General features: G+C 38.8%; 1 long non-coding RNA gene across 1 annotated transcript in view; it reads right to left on the reverse strand.

Moving 5' to 3' along the window:
* Positions 1 to 16846: 16846 nt before the first annotated feature.
* Positions 16847 to 17475, reverse strand: part of LOC148187257 (uncharacterized) — a 145415-nt gene continuing 144786 nt past the window's right edge. Inside the window, exons 6-7 of the long non-coding RNA XR_015778918.1 lie at positions 17362 to 17412; positions 16847 to 17022 (exon numbers count right to left, since the gene is read on the reverse strand). This is a non-coding gene — a long non-coding RNA (uncharacterized LOC148187257). The remainder of the gene's footprint in view (positions 17023 to 17361; positions 17413 to 17475) is intronic.

Consider the following 17475-nt stretch of genomic DNA (forward strand, 5'->3'; position numbering starts at 1 on the left):
CTGCTCAGCAGATCAAGATCTATGGGTTCGCACAGGCAGTGTTACTAGGACGGTGTGACTTTATGGGCCACAGGGGTGGAAGTGGCTGTGCTGCAAGTGCATACTTTGTCACTCCACCAACAGAGTCCCCTGTGAGAGGTCACACATAGAGATGCAGGATCTTCGTTCATCTTGTAACAGGGATATAGGCAACTGTGTAGCAGGTTTGGTTCCCTGATCATTTATTGATTTTGGCTCTGTCTCTGGGGATTGAGGCAGGCCCCTAATTATCAAACTCAGGTAATTGCACAGCTTTGCTGAATACTTGATTCTGATTGGTCAGTTAAGGCAGTCTGTTTTTATCTGAGTAGCAGACCGCTGCTATGGACAGAGTTCTAATCATAAGCTCTACAGGGAGTAATAAAATAATTTTAAATCAATGAAATTATTTTTAATTAATACTTTGTGTCAAATTACTGATTTCTTTATAAATAGCCGTGCATGCAATAAGTGCAATAATGAACAGTGAGCGGGTCATTTGTGTGAAATAAATCCCAACAGGGTCATAATGCAGGACCCATCGCGAAGACCCCTGATATTAAGTGTGGTTTGGTTGGAAAGAAAACCTACTTTCAAACTTTCACAACAAATAGTTGCCTGTATCACCTTTACACATGTAATATGCAATATGCAATACAATGTTGTGTCATATACTGTACCTTATGGGATGCTTTGAGTGTGAGAGAAATTATATATATATATATATACTAGTAATTAAATTTATTTACATTTTTCCTTGATGTTTTATCTGTATTTCTGCCTAATAAGCTGGTGCATTGATGATTTTAAGAGGCCAAGTCCATAGTAAACCTACTAAAAACAGCTTGATTTGTTGATTTATTGTCGTAAGTCAGCAGGAATCATATATAATGTTAATAAAAAAAGCTATTTTTTTTGTTAATGGTAATCATTTTGAGAAAGCATATGTATAATCAAATACCCTTTTTCATCACCCTTCTGCAGACAGACGGTAGCCTACTCTGTGACAGCATGTCACTGCATCTTGCCAGCAAAGAGGCTAAAATTAATGCATCCACCTGGGTGTCGCATATCCATCACTGCCAATCGGAGCCAGTCGGATCCAATCGGAGCTGGAGCAAATAGCTACTGCAGTCATTTTAACCAAGAGTGAATACTGATTGTAACCTTTCCCATTAATTACAAAAGTCATATGTTAGCAGGTGTTGGTGGATTTTTGCACAGTGAGAAATGGGCTAAAGAATGGTATAAGGTATGTCTCTGTGCCATAGAAAACCAGCAACATCCAAAAACTATGAAAACACATGAATGGCGCTGAGTGGAATATTTCTTAATTACAATGAACGTGGAAAAAAATGTATAAAACTGTGCCTTCTACTTGAAAAACAATACATTTAATTTCTTTAACAGTTTTAACTAAATACAAATCAAGACTTGACTTTCTTTGCAATTGTACATATCCACTGCAGACACTTGGCTTTTGTCCACTGAGACCACCCTCTAAAGAAATACAGAGGACTTTTATCGGCATGCAGCTGAAAGGGTTATAGATGTACTAGCTTGTTGCCTTTGAAGCTTGCCTTTTTTCTAAAGACGGTCCCCCCCTCTGAGGGAGTAATACTTTGGGACAATGTTACTTTATGGGCTCTATGATGTATGGGCTCATGGCTGTGGGAGCTGGTTTCTCTCCACAGAGCTTCCTGTGCTCTCAGATGTGGTGTGCATGGATGCCTCACACTGTGACAGACTATGATCATATTTCATGATGAAGAAGAAGAAATACACTGTGCAGTATTGATCTATTAGCTTATGGATGGGTGAAATGGAACTTCCTATACAGTAGCTTACTTTATAGAGTTTCATCTGAGGACTTAATAGTTTGTGTTCCTTTCTGATGCCTCAGGGAGGTAACCAAGGGTATCACCTATTGGTCCCCCATCCTTCATATCTTTTACAGTTTCCCTCCTTTGCTGTTTACTTCCCTTTTTGCCTCTCTTTTCAGTCTCTTCCCATCCTCTAATCCTTCTGTATCACTAACTTTCTCTGAACTCTTTTCTGTTCCATCTTGAAATACTACATTTATTTATGGCCCCTCTTTTCCCTATAGATGTTCATAAGATCTCAAACATCTATCTTGTTCTGTCAAGCAGCAGAATGCTGAGCTAGTCCTTCTTCAAGAAACTAAAGATGACTAATATTTGTTGCTTTGTGCACGAACACTTCTAAACTCCTCAAGAAAAAATCGCGCAAAAATCACATTTTTAGACACTGCTGCATTTTTATGCTGGGTTTAAGAGACTCAAAGTCACACACACTCATGGATTAACTCAATTAATGGAGTGAGTTTTGATACTGTAACCACTCCTCCCTAAAGGTGTCCAGTAAATGAGGGTTTTACCCAGCGAATAGAAGCAGCAATTAAGGTAAATGTACTATTACTATCAAAATAAAAAAAAAAAATGCAAAAATGTTGAGGTTACTGTAGTGTCTAAAAATGTTTTTTAGGAGGTTCCAGCTTTGGGTGAAGTAGAAGTTTACAGAATTTAAAGAGGTAGAAGTAATTGTAGTGTAGTGTTGTAGTCATAGTGGTGGTAATATAACCAAGTGCAGAATTTAAAGGTTCTCTATGCAGCATTCAAAGCATTAATACAGCAGCAAATCACTACTTTCTATGAAAAGATGTAGTCTTGACGTCCTGAGCAGAGAATATAGCGCTACCGCTCATATGCTCATATGCTCTGAATTTTGTGTGTGTGCCTTTAGCTAAATTAAACTGTGACAAAGCTGGACTGTTGTTTTTTTTGTTTTTTTGTTATTTTTTTAAGGGGATCTTAAAGTATATCTACAGATCTTGAGGAGTACTACAGCATATGTATAAAGAACATTTTAAAAAGTACCCATGGTGCACTTGTATACAAGGGGTAAAAAGAAAGAAAGAGGCTGTAACAATCATGGCCAATCATATTGACTACTTTCATCCCTTTTGAACACAAGACCCTCTGGCATGACACACTGATAGTTTGGGAATCTGTGGGGGATTTTCCTCAGAGGAAAGTTATTTGTTGTCTGGGATGTGCAGAGCTTCAAACATGAATACATGAGCTAATACAAAACACCAAAAGCAGATGATGGATTATCTTACATTGAATTATTTTATGCCATATATACAATAAAAACAGAATTTAGATGCAGTCTGCTTATTTTTGACCGGTTTACATGTAAAAACCATTGGCAACAATCTTAGAACATAACAGTTGTTTACTTGATCTTCATATTGTTTTAGTGGTTATTCTGCAACAGTTGGGTGCTCATTGCACAAAAATTAACAAGCAGATCTTCCAGGCGTATCTGTGGCTTGGCAGCGAGAGACCACAGATGGAACAGATACCTGCTGCCTTTAGATGGCTGAGAGACTCACTCAAGTTAAGGAAAAAACCTTCTGTATGGGCTGCTAGTTGTTGTAGATTACAGAGCTGGTAAGAATCACTCATTAATCTTCACTATGATTCGCTGGCATTAATGCCATAATTATTTTTTTGCTGTTTAATCACATCAGCTGTTTGAAATACATGAATAAATGGATTTTTGAGATTTTAGAGTGATTTAGTGTATGGGTGTGCCTTAATTAGTTAAAGTGACCAAAATATTATGGAACAGAAGTGCATCAAGCTGCAAACAGCAAACAACTAAGTCTTGATATTTATGACATTTCATCTCCATTTGTGTCCCATTTTAGTCTTTGTAAATATGTGTGAAGTCTTAAATACAAAGCACAAACTGGGGCTGAAATTTTTGTTGTACTTCCATGACAATAAAAATCTTAAATTGAAATGAGTTGGTACAAGGCTATGCACAGTGTCTACATACCCTCATTAATGTATGTTACTAGAGCCTGCAGGTTGTTGCTACTGTTTTCTGTGTGTTTATGGTGAAGTCCCCCGTTGTTAGTGCAGTGGTACTGGGTGCTTACTTGGCTCCTGAACACTGAGGCACTGTTTGTGTATTCAGCACCATGGAGAGTGACAGCAGGGGTATTACTCTGTTAAAAAGCCCTTGAAACTTTTTTTTTTATTTCAGTCTTAGCAGCTTCTATCATATGTAACTACTGTTTATTATTTGTTTATTTGGACTGTTTATTTGGACTCTACACAAAAACAAAATATCAACATTATTAGAAAAATGCAAGGCAAGGTAAGGCAAATTTATTTATGAAGCACATTTTATACCTAGGGCAACCCAAAGTGCTTTACAGATTACACAGGTCAAGGCACAAAAAAGCAACCATAAAAACAATAAAGGCAAGCAAGCAAAAGCATGCAGAACAGAAACAGTAAAACACACAAAAAAATAATTTTGATTTAAATGATAAATTATTTAAAGCAACGGTAAACAGGTGAAAGTTTTCTAGTAGCAGCATTGTCAGTCAGCACTGTTTCAAGTCAGATAGACATCCTCCTAGTGTCGGTTTTCAAAGCTCAGGAACGGCATTTGAATTAACGCTCATTACATGCATTTTGTCTTAAAATAAACTACATATTTATTTATTGATATATATATATATATATAAATAAATATAATAAGCACATTCTTTACTTAAGTAATGTAACTTCACATGACACATATAACTAGCTTAGCATGCAACACATATTGGAACTTCCTGAAATACCACCGCCCGGTGTGTCTTGTATTGCCGCTAAAGAGTGCCTAGGTATTGAACGCTGATTGGCACTGACCAAGAGTTGAAATTTGAGTAGTTGGGCGTCGAACCATGTTGTTTAGGTCTCATTTGGAGAACAACCAGTTATCCACAACCAGCAGTCCTGAGAGGTCTGTAAGATTCATACTGGGACAGGAAATCGAATGTGTATCTTGGTAAACCATTCATCAATTAATTAACAAGCTATCAAATCTGAAGATGATTCTGTGAAAAACAGGTATCTGAGAAGTGGCGTGATTTACTTAGCCTTGTTACAACCCTAGAAGCAACATTCTGGATCAGCTGAAGCTGTTTGATTTCTGTTTAAAAATAGACCTGTGAACAGTCCATTGCAGTGGTCCAGTCTGCTAAAGATGAAAGCACATGCAAGTTTCTCTAGATATAATGTTTTGACATCAAGTCTCTGACCCTTATGATATTTTTCAGGTGCTGGAAGCTGAATTTGTCATGTGACTACTGAAACTTAGGTCTGAATCCAGGAAAACACCAAGGCTCTTAGCTTGAATTTTACTCTTCGAGGACAGACTATAAAGGTGAGCAGAGACTTTAATTGTTTTTTTTTTTTGGCCCAAAAAACAATCACTACTGTTGCGTCCTAATTAAACTGGAGATAAATTTGGAACATCAGCTACTAATGCAACACAAAACCCCAGTATTAAATCAAATATGTCACAAAGCACTGTATGCATTATAGTTATTGATCCTGACTGTGTGAAAACAAGCAGTGAACAGGTGAAAGCATCTCCTATTGTTTGCCGGGGATGTGTGAACCAGGCCATAGCAGCGGGGTGCTTCCTTTCATCTACACCTTATCCTTCTTTTTCACACACACACACAAACAAGGTCTTTGTCACTCTTCAGTCTGCTTCACCCACACCATCCCTGTCTCTCTTAGTTTATCTCAATTACCCCTCTGTTTCTCTCACCCCTCTTTCATTCTCACATTACCTTTTTCTTTCTCTTATAGTGCCCTCTCTCCCTCATTCTGTTCCTGTTGCTTTATTTCATCGCCGCCTTCATCCATGTACTCCTCCACCGTGTTCTTTAATTTCCTGTGCATGAAAGATTCATCTGACTGCTTTAATAATAAATAAAGAGGCACAGTTGAAAAGTGCAGAAGGCACCTTTGACTACAGCAGCAAGGATCCAAAAGACAAGAGAGAGTAATATTCCTGCTCTGTCTGGCCTTTACTCCCTCCATCCCTCCCTTCTATTAATCTCTCTTCCTTTGTCACTCTGTCTCTTTCTTCTCTGCTGTCCCAAAGCATCCTGAATGAGGCCCTCTGGATAAAGATGAGGCACAGGATCACAGTAGATGGCATGAGGTCCTACTTATCCACAGCATACTGATTCAGTGAGTCACTCAGTCAAACAGTCATGATGCTGTCACGCTGACTCTTTGTTGTCTTTGGTGTGAATTGTATAAGACTTCTCGCTGCTAAAAAGTAAGCAAAGTGTCACACAAACTCCATGCTGCAGATTTTTGTTTTCACAACCACCCAAACTTATTTTCAGAGGAAACTGAGAGATGATTGCTGGAGTAATGGAGCCAAATTAAATCCTAGCTCACATAATCACAGTATGCCATAAATGCAAATGACGGGAAATGGTAGGAAAAGTTTGGATATGAATTGTGTTTTGACCTTGACTCTAGTATAAAACATCATATTTTATTTAATTTCTTACTGCAACTTTGCTCTCTATGGGTTTCAAAAACATTTCTAATTTCTAGACAGTTGTACACAAATGCCATTTGACAGTATAAATCTATGTATTTTGGAGCCATTTTCCAAAATTGGCACAAACGGTGTTCAAGCTCCTAATGAGTCTGCTTGGACGAGGACACAGACCCACATTTTCATTTGTCATGCATATATTGTAAAAACCATGTTTCTCCAGGTTTGATGATTTTGACATTTTTAGGTTACAGATATGCTCCTTTCTGAGGTTGACAAATACCCCACCTTATAAAACCTTTATGAATTCATTGGATTAAGTAGGAAACACATTTTCACAAACCAACCTGTTCCCACTCCCAACTCGTCAAATACCGCCAATTTGTAAGTGATGTAGACATTAGACACAGAGGCAAAAGGGCACCAAAAAGGCACGTCTGTTTTGGAGGCAGATGTCGAACGCCTTAGTCTAATGTCCATTGGCATCGGACATCAGACATGGACGCAACGAGGCACCTTTCGCTGTGGTATGATTCACACCAGGCACCGGCAGTTTGTAATACCACCGGCAAGTACTGTAATATGTTCTTCTAAACCTAACCACATGCTTTTGTTGCCAAAAGGAAATAAACATAAAACCAGCAGAAACTGTACATTACCTGTGAAAATGGAAGTGTATGACTGACACACTGTCCCATAACGTCCAAAACAGACGCAGGAGGGGACCTTTTAGTATGTGAAGGTTCACTGAAAAAGCGGCACTATTTTACGCGTTGGGAACATGTTGCAACTGCAAAAAAAGATTATTTTTCTAAGATGTTTTCAAATTATCCTGCGCAACTATCCATAATTGACATACAATATCTATCTACGTGAAATGTGTGCATAGTGTTGATCGATTTTATGTTATTTCAATTTTATCTAACTTGTTTTTTTGTCATATTTTCATTCTCATTCATCACTCAATCACTATTTTCCTCTTTCTCTTGTTTCTGACACTTTAGCTTTTCCAGCTTTTGAATTTTCACAGTGTGGGGCTAATAAAGTCTTATCTTAGCATTTTTGAGTCTCATGGTTTACAGCTAAACAAAATGTTGTTGGTCTTTGTTTCCCATGCAAGCTGTTCAAACAAACTGCCAAAATATGCTTGGCATGAACTCATTCTCTGTCATTCAGTGAGTCAGTCAGGCAATCAGTTGGTCAGGCACTTCTTCCCTCCGTCCACACTCAAACATATCTTACCTACTCCCTTCATCCCTTATCCTTCTTGGACAGCCCAGAGAACAACTGGAGAGCACCCAAAAACAAGTCTCACAGCAGCTCCTAGCAATTCTTCATCCTAACACACTCCCTCTAACTTAGGTCGTGTTCCAATACCCCAGGAGCCTGACAACGTGTCTTTGTCACCAAGAACAACCTCATCCCTCTCGTCGTCCTTCTGCTTCAACATCCCACTGCTAAAGCCTGCCTGGGGTTCTAGTGTGAATAAAACTAAATCAGAAACAAAAACTTTTTCAGCCTCCCTTTTGCTCACAGCAGAAGCCCCTCAGCGCAGGCAATAAGTAGCTCAACATCATATAACCTCTCTAGAGGTTCGTGCTGAAGTTTGGTCGATCATTCAGAGGTAACAGAGCAAAACATCTCCCTGCATTATTTATTTACCAAGGTGTGTTTACTTTAAGTCATTTACACTTTAAGGGTTTCTTGTTAAAGCAGTCACTGACCTCCACATTCTGCTGAACAAGACAGGGGCGTTTGGATGGTTGAAACTCACTCAACTCAGTGTGGATGGCCATCGAGCAGCCATGTCACTTTCTTACAGGCACCATGGCTATGTTGTTAGGGATGTCCCGATCATATCAGAAGGATCGGGCCCAATCGATGCATTTTGTAATTGGTCGGGATCGATTATTTTTAGCACATGCCCCTCCCGATCCTTTGTTTACATCCACCATCACACAGGTGTGTTAGTATAGGATAGGAGCAGATAGGAGAGCATAGGAAAGGATAAGATTCACTTTATTAACCCCCCAAAGGGAAACTAGTCTGCCACCGAAGACATAAAACAAAAACCACATAATGAGCATGTAAACAAAGACAGAATCCAAACACTAGATCACCAGGCAGAGACAATCGAACAGAAGCACATTGCTCCACTGCAACAACAACAACACGAGAGCCACTAAAATCCCCACAGTCAACAGTAGAAGGGAAAGGGTGTGATACAAACACAAAGTGCAAATGTGCTAAATACCATCATGTAAACAGTAAGCAGACAATAACAATAAAAGTCATTCCTGCATACACTAAAGAAATAAAGAGAGAGCATGACTGCAACAGATAATCAGGTTTAATTGTAATGCTGATACTCCGATACATAGAAACTGATTTTATTTTCACTTAAGCTGCTACAATTTTTGTCATTTTTAGTGAACTAGTTTTACTTTAATGTTGTAATGTGTGAAATTATGACCGATTTTCATTTCTTGCGACTGGGAAAGTTAAAGTTAAGTAATAATAATAACACTACTTTGAAGTGGACTTGTGATCATATTACTCATTTCTAGTGTTCTGTACTTAGTGTACTTCTGTACACTAAGTGGATTTGAGAGAAGTTTTTGAAGACATTAGTTTGTTTGCTTGGTTACTTTATTGAAAAAGATGCTGCATTAAGTGGAACTGTGATAAGAGCCAGATGAAATATTATCTGCAGATATTTAGTATCTCTTAGTAGTCTGATTGGAATCGGGGGCAAAAAGTCTTGATCGGGACATCCTTACATGTTATGCAAAAAAAACCTGACACCTCAAACTATAAAGTCAAATTAAAAGTATGACATGGACTTTAAATTTCACTGCACTTTCAATTAAATCCTTATTGTGATCGGATTTCTGTATCTCATACTCTCCAGCCGTTCTCCTTCTCCTTCTCTTCACTGCAGTTTATCATCATTAAAATGAAATGCTTGAGAGACTATGACACCTGACGGTACGTAAACTATGCTTTGTATACGCACTGCATATTATACAATAAACCTATATTAGGCAGGCTGTCACTGTGGATGTGCCCTAGAAATGCAAAAGGGTAAAGCAGCTCAGAAATGCATTTGATGCGCTACATGCCCCATGATCATCCCATCAACTCTGCTCGATGTTGCGAGGGAGAGAAAGAGAGAGAGAGAGGAATATTATAAATGGATTTCATTGACATGCAATATGGGATTTATGGGAAAAGGCGACCATTCACTCATCTTCATTAGAATGGGGGGGGGGAGATGGTGAAGTAACACAGACCTTTATTTATAACTATCACAAAGGGGACACGAACAAAATCCTCCTGTGACATTCGGGCGTTAAGATTTGTCACGCCTCTTTGCCGTTAGTTCCCCGCAAAAAATGGCACGCGGAGTAAAAACATCTTTTCAAGGTTTTGTAGCAGACTATGTTATGGAAGGGAGGAGGGAAATGACACCACCATCTGAGCCACTGCCAGCCATTTTCTGTTGATGAGATGTTTCATGCTTCTTTAAGCACAGATTGCAAAATAAGAGTCACGTTGTGTCCTCCGGTGCTGAGGGAAATGATTGTGGCCTTGCGGGCAAAGCTGCCTCAGAGTATGGAATGAATGTGCCAGTGAAGCATACCACATTAAGATGCTATGGACCAGGGCGTGCACTTATTCTGCTGTTGATAATGCCCCCAAACAATAAAGAGTCACTGACCTCATAACTTCACTTTTGATGATTTTTTTCTCAGTTCAATAATTTCTTTTTACTTATTCACTAATGAAATGAGTGACTGTTGTGACCTTCGGCCATATCAAACCTATCATCAGCCCATTACATAATATTGAGAGTACTTGGCCAACACTCACTTTCTAATTCTTTAAATACTCACTCTTTTTTGAGAAATATACAATAACCACAGTATGCTGATAAATGTGCTGGTTTCTGGGCTCTGGCACTTGTTTTCAGGATGGTGAGCCCAGGTAATTTTTTGGATTGGTTCCTATTGATTGATGCAAGCCCATCAGACTTAACTCCAGGGGCTCAAATTGAGACCTTTTCCAAAGCCCTGAGAACCAACTCCAAATCACAGGATGGGGTAACCCGCTCATGTATAATTAAAATCTTATTAAACACTGAAAAATAAATAAATTTAAAAAAAGCTTAATTCTGACAACAAAGGACATTTAACAAAAGCCAAAATAAAAAAGCCTTTGAACAGCATGTAACACTCAGCTACTTACAAAGAGAGAAAAGGGGGGAAAGGTCAAACAAGCACAATGAGTTGCTGAATATGACGAAATGCATATAAGCTTGAAAGCTACAACAATACAACATAAGATATTAAGGAGAAAAGTGGAGCAAAAATATGTTTGCATAAAAGTACATTTATAGATATATTTCACCAGTGGAAAGATGGTCTTTTCATAAACTGAGCTGTTTATGATGTGGAAAAATGAAAATACTTTTGAAATTGGTGCTACATGACCACAGAAAACAAAGCAAAGGGCTGTGGCATTTGCTTTGGCTCAACAGGTAGAAAACCTATCACTACCATAATGCACTGCACCACACTGGATCAATAAACAATCCTCCTAATGCAAGTTCTTTGTGCACAAAACAATATGGCAGCTTGCTGGTAAAAAAAAAAAAAAAAAGATCTCACTTTACATTTTAACAGTACATTTTTTTTTAACATTTTAAGTGAGAAATAAGCAACAAAGTAAGGGAATATTGTTCATATTTGATCAACACTGCTAAGTACAACTTTTTATCTCAGTTTTACTGACATCCACGCAGGACATGGTTTACCAAATCAATTATTTTTTGGTGGCCTGCCACAATTAAAACATCTGCTGCCACATACTGATGTTATATATCTGGACCTGGATTAGGAGTGCTGTGGAGGATATAGATACTATTTGGTTACTCATTGCACCTCTGGGAGCACAAAGCCTACTCTGGGCACAAACAGAGCAGCAGAACACCAGGTGCAGTGAAAATTAAACTAACACAAATTCCTCAAACTGCTGCTGAAAAAGGAACTCATAAAGAGCTCCGTCTGTGCTGTGTTCACGGACCTGCAAAAACATCTGACTCTAGAAAGGGCAATGATAACAAAGTAACATACACAAGACAAAACAAAGAGAGACGTACAAGTTTTAAGTTGCGTTATGTCGTTTTAAACAAACTCAAAGCAAAAGAGCTCTGAAATATTGGATGAATACACTCTAATGGCGTAAACAACAAATTGTTAACTTACACACTTACAACACTTCTTACTGCTGAGAAAAATAACTGAGTCTCTATGGCTAGCAAGACTTTTTTCAAAGTCACTCAGAACATTCAACTTATTTAGAAATGTGATTTAGGTCCGGATCTAATTCAATGACAAAGATCTTGCCACTTTAAGGAGTGACTGGCTCATAAACCTTATGTTGTCAATTCCATCTCAACGTTTTGGGCTATAAATAAAACTGCTTGGAAACTTGACTTTCTGGCCATGGCCATTTACACCCTTCTTATTTATTCTTCAATTACCAGCAAAGAAAAAAGCCTCTTGGCACTGAATAGAAAAACTGGTGTGACGTTTCCTGTGAGATTCATTTAGCCGAGGTTCAACCGCAACTTACTTTGTCAGTCACGTTGGTCAGCTGTTGTCGAAACACAGCTGATTAAACCTGGAGCAAAAATCCAGAGCACTGGTATCTGTTGTACCGTCGCACATTTCCCATACTGTATGTCCTTGTTTGTGAAAGATAAAAATAACATATCAGGCAGTTCCTTTGTTGTGACTCTACTGGGGAACTAAACAAACATTATTTTGTGATGACTAAGAAGTAGCTGGGGCGGGTACTCTGTTTAGAGCTTTGCAAGTTTTTTTGATCTTTTGCTTTGTTTCGTTTCTATCGTTCCCCCAAACAATTCAGCTTTTGAGAGACTTTCAGTGCTATGCAAAGTAATTGTGCCTGTAAATCACCTATGTCTTAGTTGTAGCCAATGCAGAAATATATCTCAGAACAGACAACAGGACAAGATAGGACAAGAAGTGTGCTTTCTTAATGGTAATGCTATGCTGTCCTTCAGATCATGTCGTCTGTATTCACTATGTTGATTGGTGTGCATAGACTTTTGTTGTTGGTAATGTCTGATGGATGTAACAGTTTCTGGTTTATCACGATTAGCCGCTGGTCTGCTGGTAGCTAACGCTGTATTCACACTGATGAAGGTTATGAGACATTGAGACGGAGGCATTTGAACGACGTTTGAACCAACACAGCAAACTCCTATTAGCGCTCACATTGACAGCGTCAGTACAGTAGCTGCACTTCTTCATTTCTTACATTTCACAATAAAAGTCCGAGACGGATACACTGCATCACAGCTTGCCAGAGGGAACTCATTTACACACTGAGGCTGTGGTGATGAGCTGTTCAATATATTTAATACTTTTACTTCAGATTTTGCTCTAGCCTCTTCTTTAAGTTTGCGTATTATCTCAATTAAATGGACTGAAATAAATGTATGTGAGACAAAAAGGGCGATTTATTATTTTGGCTGGTAAAAAAAATGCTAGGCTGGTAGATTTTTTTCCAACCAGCCAAATTGGCTAGTGAAAAGTTAATTGTAGAAACCAACTGTCAGATTGTAATGCATCCACCGAAGTTAGCAGCAGCTATCATTTTTGCTATTTGGAATGGAAAAAATTGAAACTCAATATCTAAAAGCTGCTCAAAATGCAGAAAGAGTTCAAATTTCAAAGTGGCAATTTTTCAGTGTTCATATGAGAAAAAAAGCTTATGAGGCACTTTGTATTTTGATAGTGCAGCCTGAGCTGTTGATTTGGTTTGTTTGTTAACCTGTATGCATGCTGCCGTATGTGGGATACAGAGGAGTGTGTGCAAGTGTGACCACCAGGATGAAGTCGAAACATCATTGTTAAAGTCGATACCGTCCCCTGAGTACTGGCCATTGCATTCGGACAATGAGAGGGTGGGATGGAGGAGGAGAGAGTGGGACGGAGCAGTGAGAAGAAGACAGGATGGAGGGAGCAGAAGGACGACAGGAGGGAATAGACAACAGGGAGAAATGGAGAATGGGGGGGTGGACAAAGCTGTCTGTTTTGGAGCATTCAGGTCTCACTGCTATTTGATGAAGATGAAGTGAAGTGTTAAAAATCAATAACCGGCTCGATATGTCCTCAGAAAGGTTTGACCACTGGGGCCACAACCAAGGGATTCATTTGAGATGCGGGTTGAATATATTGTGAGAGCTTCAGTCAATTTCAGAACAGCTCTGGCAGCAACCAAAATGCCTGATAAACCTGAGCAAGAATGCAATCAAATCTGATCTAAAAGTCTAGAAGAAGAAAATAAAATGAAATTTTGATGAACTGATCAGAGAATTAAAATGCACCAACATTAAGTACATAAATAAAGATATGTATATGAAATTATTCAGGGTACAATAGTAGAACTGAGGTAACTAAAAAAATAAATTCAAAAAAACAAGTTAGGGATAAAAAGGAGGCTAAACCTTAAAATGACCAGATCTGATTAATACCAGGCTGCAAAATCAGACACACATTTTCCACCATTAAATGATAATTTATTGGATCAAATGCTGTAATAACTAATCTCTCAGTCATGGTGGCTTTTATCAGCCCTCACCAGTCTATGGATAATAAAAGAGATCGAGGACGGACCTTGAAAACAATCACAGCTTAATTATACTCTGAACCCACTAAATGGCAGTAAGAGATATACTGTTTGTGGGGTTTTGTTTGTTACACAAAAGACAGAATCATTTCTCACAAACATTGGCCTTAATATTGCAGTGACATTGCGGTTGTCCTCCTGACAAGCAGGATATACCACAGGGAAATGCAACATCTACAGGGGTTCTGCATCTCAGCAGATTGGAGGTATAGTCTCATAACAGGAGCCACTGGCCCATGACCATGCAAACCGAGTATTGATCTGAATAGAGAATACTCAATATAAGATTATAATGGCCTCGCTTAGTCGAGAGGCTATAAAACATGGGATCATCAAGCTGAGATAAACTCAGGGGAGATAAGGCAGAGGGGATGGTATGTGCTTTTGTATTTGTGTATTTGTGTGTGTGTGTGTGCGCGTGTGTGTGCGTGTGTGTGCGTGTGTGTGTGTGCATGCGTGTGCGTGCATGTCTGCAGAAAAAGGGGAATGTGAGACTGGAGGTTGTACAAAATGCTTCAAAAGACTATGAAGTCCCAGGACACTTGATAAGGTCTCTTAGGACTCAGTTGCATGGAAAATTAGACCATATCTATATGTGTGTGTGTGTGTGTGTGTGTGTGTGTGTGTGTGTGTGTATATATTACTGTATCAGATGTATGATCATTTTAATTGGTTACAGTTGGGTTCCGTCATTTTTCACTTCACTGCATTCATCTCCTCTAATTAACATGGTTAAGTTCGGACTTCAGAAAGCTGGTTCACTCCGTCATAGTTTATGTCCATCCGTTCTTATAATTGAGCTCATAAATTCGACTTTTTTTTCATTCAGATTTTTCAAAACAACACAGATTGTGAGTACATTTCACAGTGACTAAAGCATCAAATACTAATTATATATTTGTACGTTTGTTTAGGTTTAAACTATGCCTTGGTGTGATTATAGTGTGCTCTGCACAAAACACTTGGTTATGGTTTGGGAAATATAAGGTGTTGGCTAAAAAAAACAACTGCCTTTGGTTGCACGATCATCACTGGAAATTGCACTGATATCTCACTAAAAAACACCCCCTGTTGGTGGCACAATCTATGCTAGAAAATGCTGCTGATGTTTTGCTTAAAAAAACTGCTTTTGGTGTCACAAATGCCATTGGAAACATTGTCAATGTCTCATTAAAAAAATAGCAGCTTTTGGTGGCATAATCACCCCTGGTAGCAGCAGATTCCTCACAAAAAAATTACCCGCTTTTGGTGGCACATTTACAGCTGAAAATACTGTTGAACAAAGTTTTTTTGCTAGTTGGTTCAACAGTTGTCTGCAGCATGGCAGATGTCTTGCCTATGTACGACACCATCCACCATCCCCTCCACCTCCTGATGACAAAGTCAGCATATAAACATATATCCAAAACTATATCACCTTGGAAACGTTAATGAGTGAATCGTGTTAAATGAACAAACGTTACATATCTGTATTTGCAGAAATGTACAATGCCAAAGTTTTCTTCTGGTGACTGTGCTGTCATCATAGAGAAAAAAATCATAGCTCACCATCTTTTATGCCTTCTTCCTTTCCAATTAGTAGACACAGGTTAAGTATGTGTGCTCATATTGTGTATCCACTTATGAAAATCTGTTTGTAGACTTGAGTTATGTATCTCAGTAAACATTTATCTTTGTTGCTTGCAAGAAATGATGTGAGCTCATGCTGTACATGCTTTTCAAATTAATCTTCACTATAACAACTGCTGTATCCAGTAATAATAATAATAATAAAATAACACTTACCACTGACTGTTAAATGTTACTGATAATAATAAACTGATAACTGCTAATTGAGTTTCATTTTAAACAGAAATTAATGGAAAGCAGCCACTGCCTGGAACAAGTTGGAAAAAGAAATTCATCCAAAAATTCTAAAACTGTACAGCATTCAAAAATGTGAACTTCACATAACTTTTTTAGAGCTAAAACTTTCAAAGGAAAATAGTAATACTATACCCTGCATGCAGTGACTGAGATGGAGCTTAACCTTCTGAAAATGAGGGGTACTGCTTTACCACGAGGTGAGGGTCATGCTGGAGCCTCTAAAGTGATTCTTTCTGCCTCTGAAGTTAAAAAATGTGACTTCCACCCCAGAATAACATATTCAAACTATGATGTATGAGTCTGGGAGAGCCTTCAATTAATTTCCCATGCCAGGTAACGTGAAGGTGCCATAGCCCTGGTACATTAAGCGGAACTAAATGAAATAATGCAGACATTATGGTTCATTGCAACAACTAGGTTCCATATCACCTGCAATCTATTTTGGCTAATCAATCTGCCAGCGCTTCCACAAGATTAATTATCCGGGTTATGGATATCTCACTATCAAGCCCCAACTCCTCTCCTCTCCTGTTCGACTTCACCACACCCTCCACCTGCTGGAACGTGTTCTGCAATAATGAGTGCAGAGGATAAAACTGTGGACTCTGGGATTATAATGCACTCTTTAGTGGACACTATTAGACCTCATGCCATAGTGGCTAATAAATTAGAGTAATGTTGCAGCTCTCCCTTTATACAACTGACCTGTCAGTGGCTTAAGGAAGTTACAACAGGCCCCAGTGCACCCTATTATCATAGGCCGTTGTGCACGCTAACTGCTAGTTATCAAGCACATAGACACAGACACAGACACACACACCATTAAGGAATACTGTATTAATATGTTACCAACAATGTGTTGGTGAAATATACATTTATGTGTTTGTGATGCAGATGTGCAGCTTGTCAGTCTTGAGTCTTGTTGCACTGACACTAGTAGGTTTGCCACCCGAAAGTCAGAGATTCGAATCATCACCTGGAGACCGGCCGATATCACAATGAACGTGCCACTGAGCCTTGAGACTTGACAAACAACACAAACATATCTATTACCCAGCAATCATCATTTCATATTTACATATTTAAAAGCATATGATTTTTGTTACAGATTTCTAACTGACTATTTCTTGAGTTGTTCTCGTATCACAGCTGTATTTCCGAGGTGGCAATCTGAATCAGTCACAAGGGCCTGTTCTCCATGTTGTTGGAGGGCTCACTCTACTGCCCCCCCCCACCAAAAACTGACCTCACAATAACAAAGTTAGTTTTAAGTTGGATATTTGACAGCCATTCATTTTAGACACAGCAGTGTCTTTGTTTCAGTTTCACCCAATAGTGGCAGAAGGAAAACAGTAAGCTCACCTCCCAGCCCTCCCGTTTACTGCTGGGGGCTGATGCAGGCCCTCAGTTGAACTGTGAATGGAAACACATCAGCGTCAGTGTGAGCACAGCTGTCCACAGGCATTCGATGCAGAA

This window comes from Plectropomus leopardus, chromosome 15, assembly GCF_026936395.1.
Source record: "Plectropomus leopardus strain MGB_pleo_1.0 chromosome 15, ASM2693639v1, whole genome shotgun sequence".
In the NCBI taxonomy this organism is placed as follows: Eukaryota; Metazoa; Chordata; class Actinopteri; order Perciformes; family Serranidae; genus Plectropomus; species Plectropomus leopardus.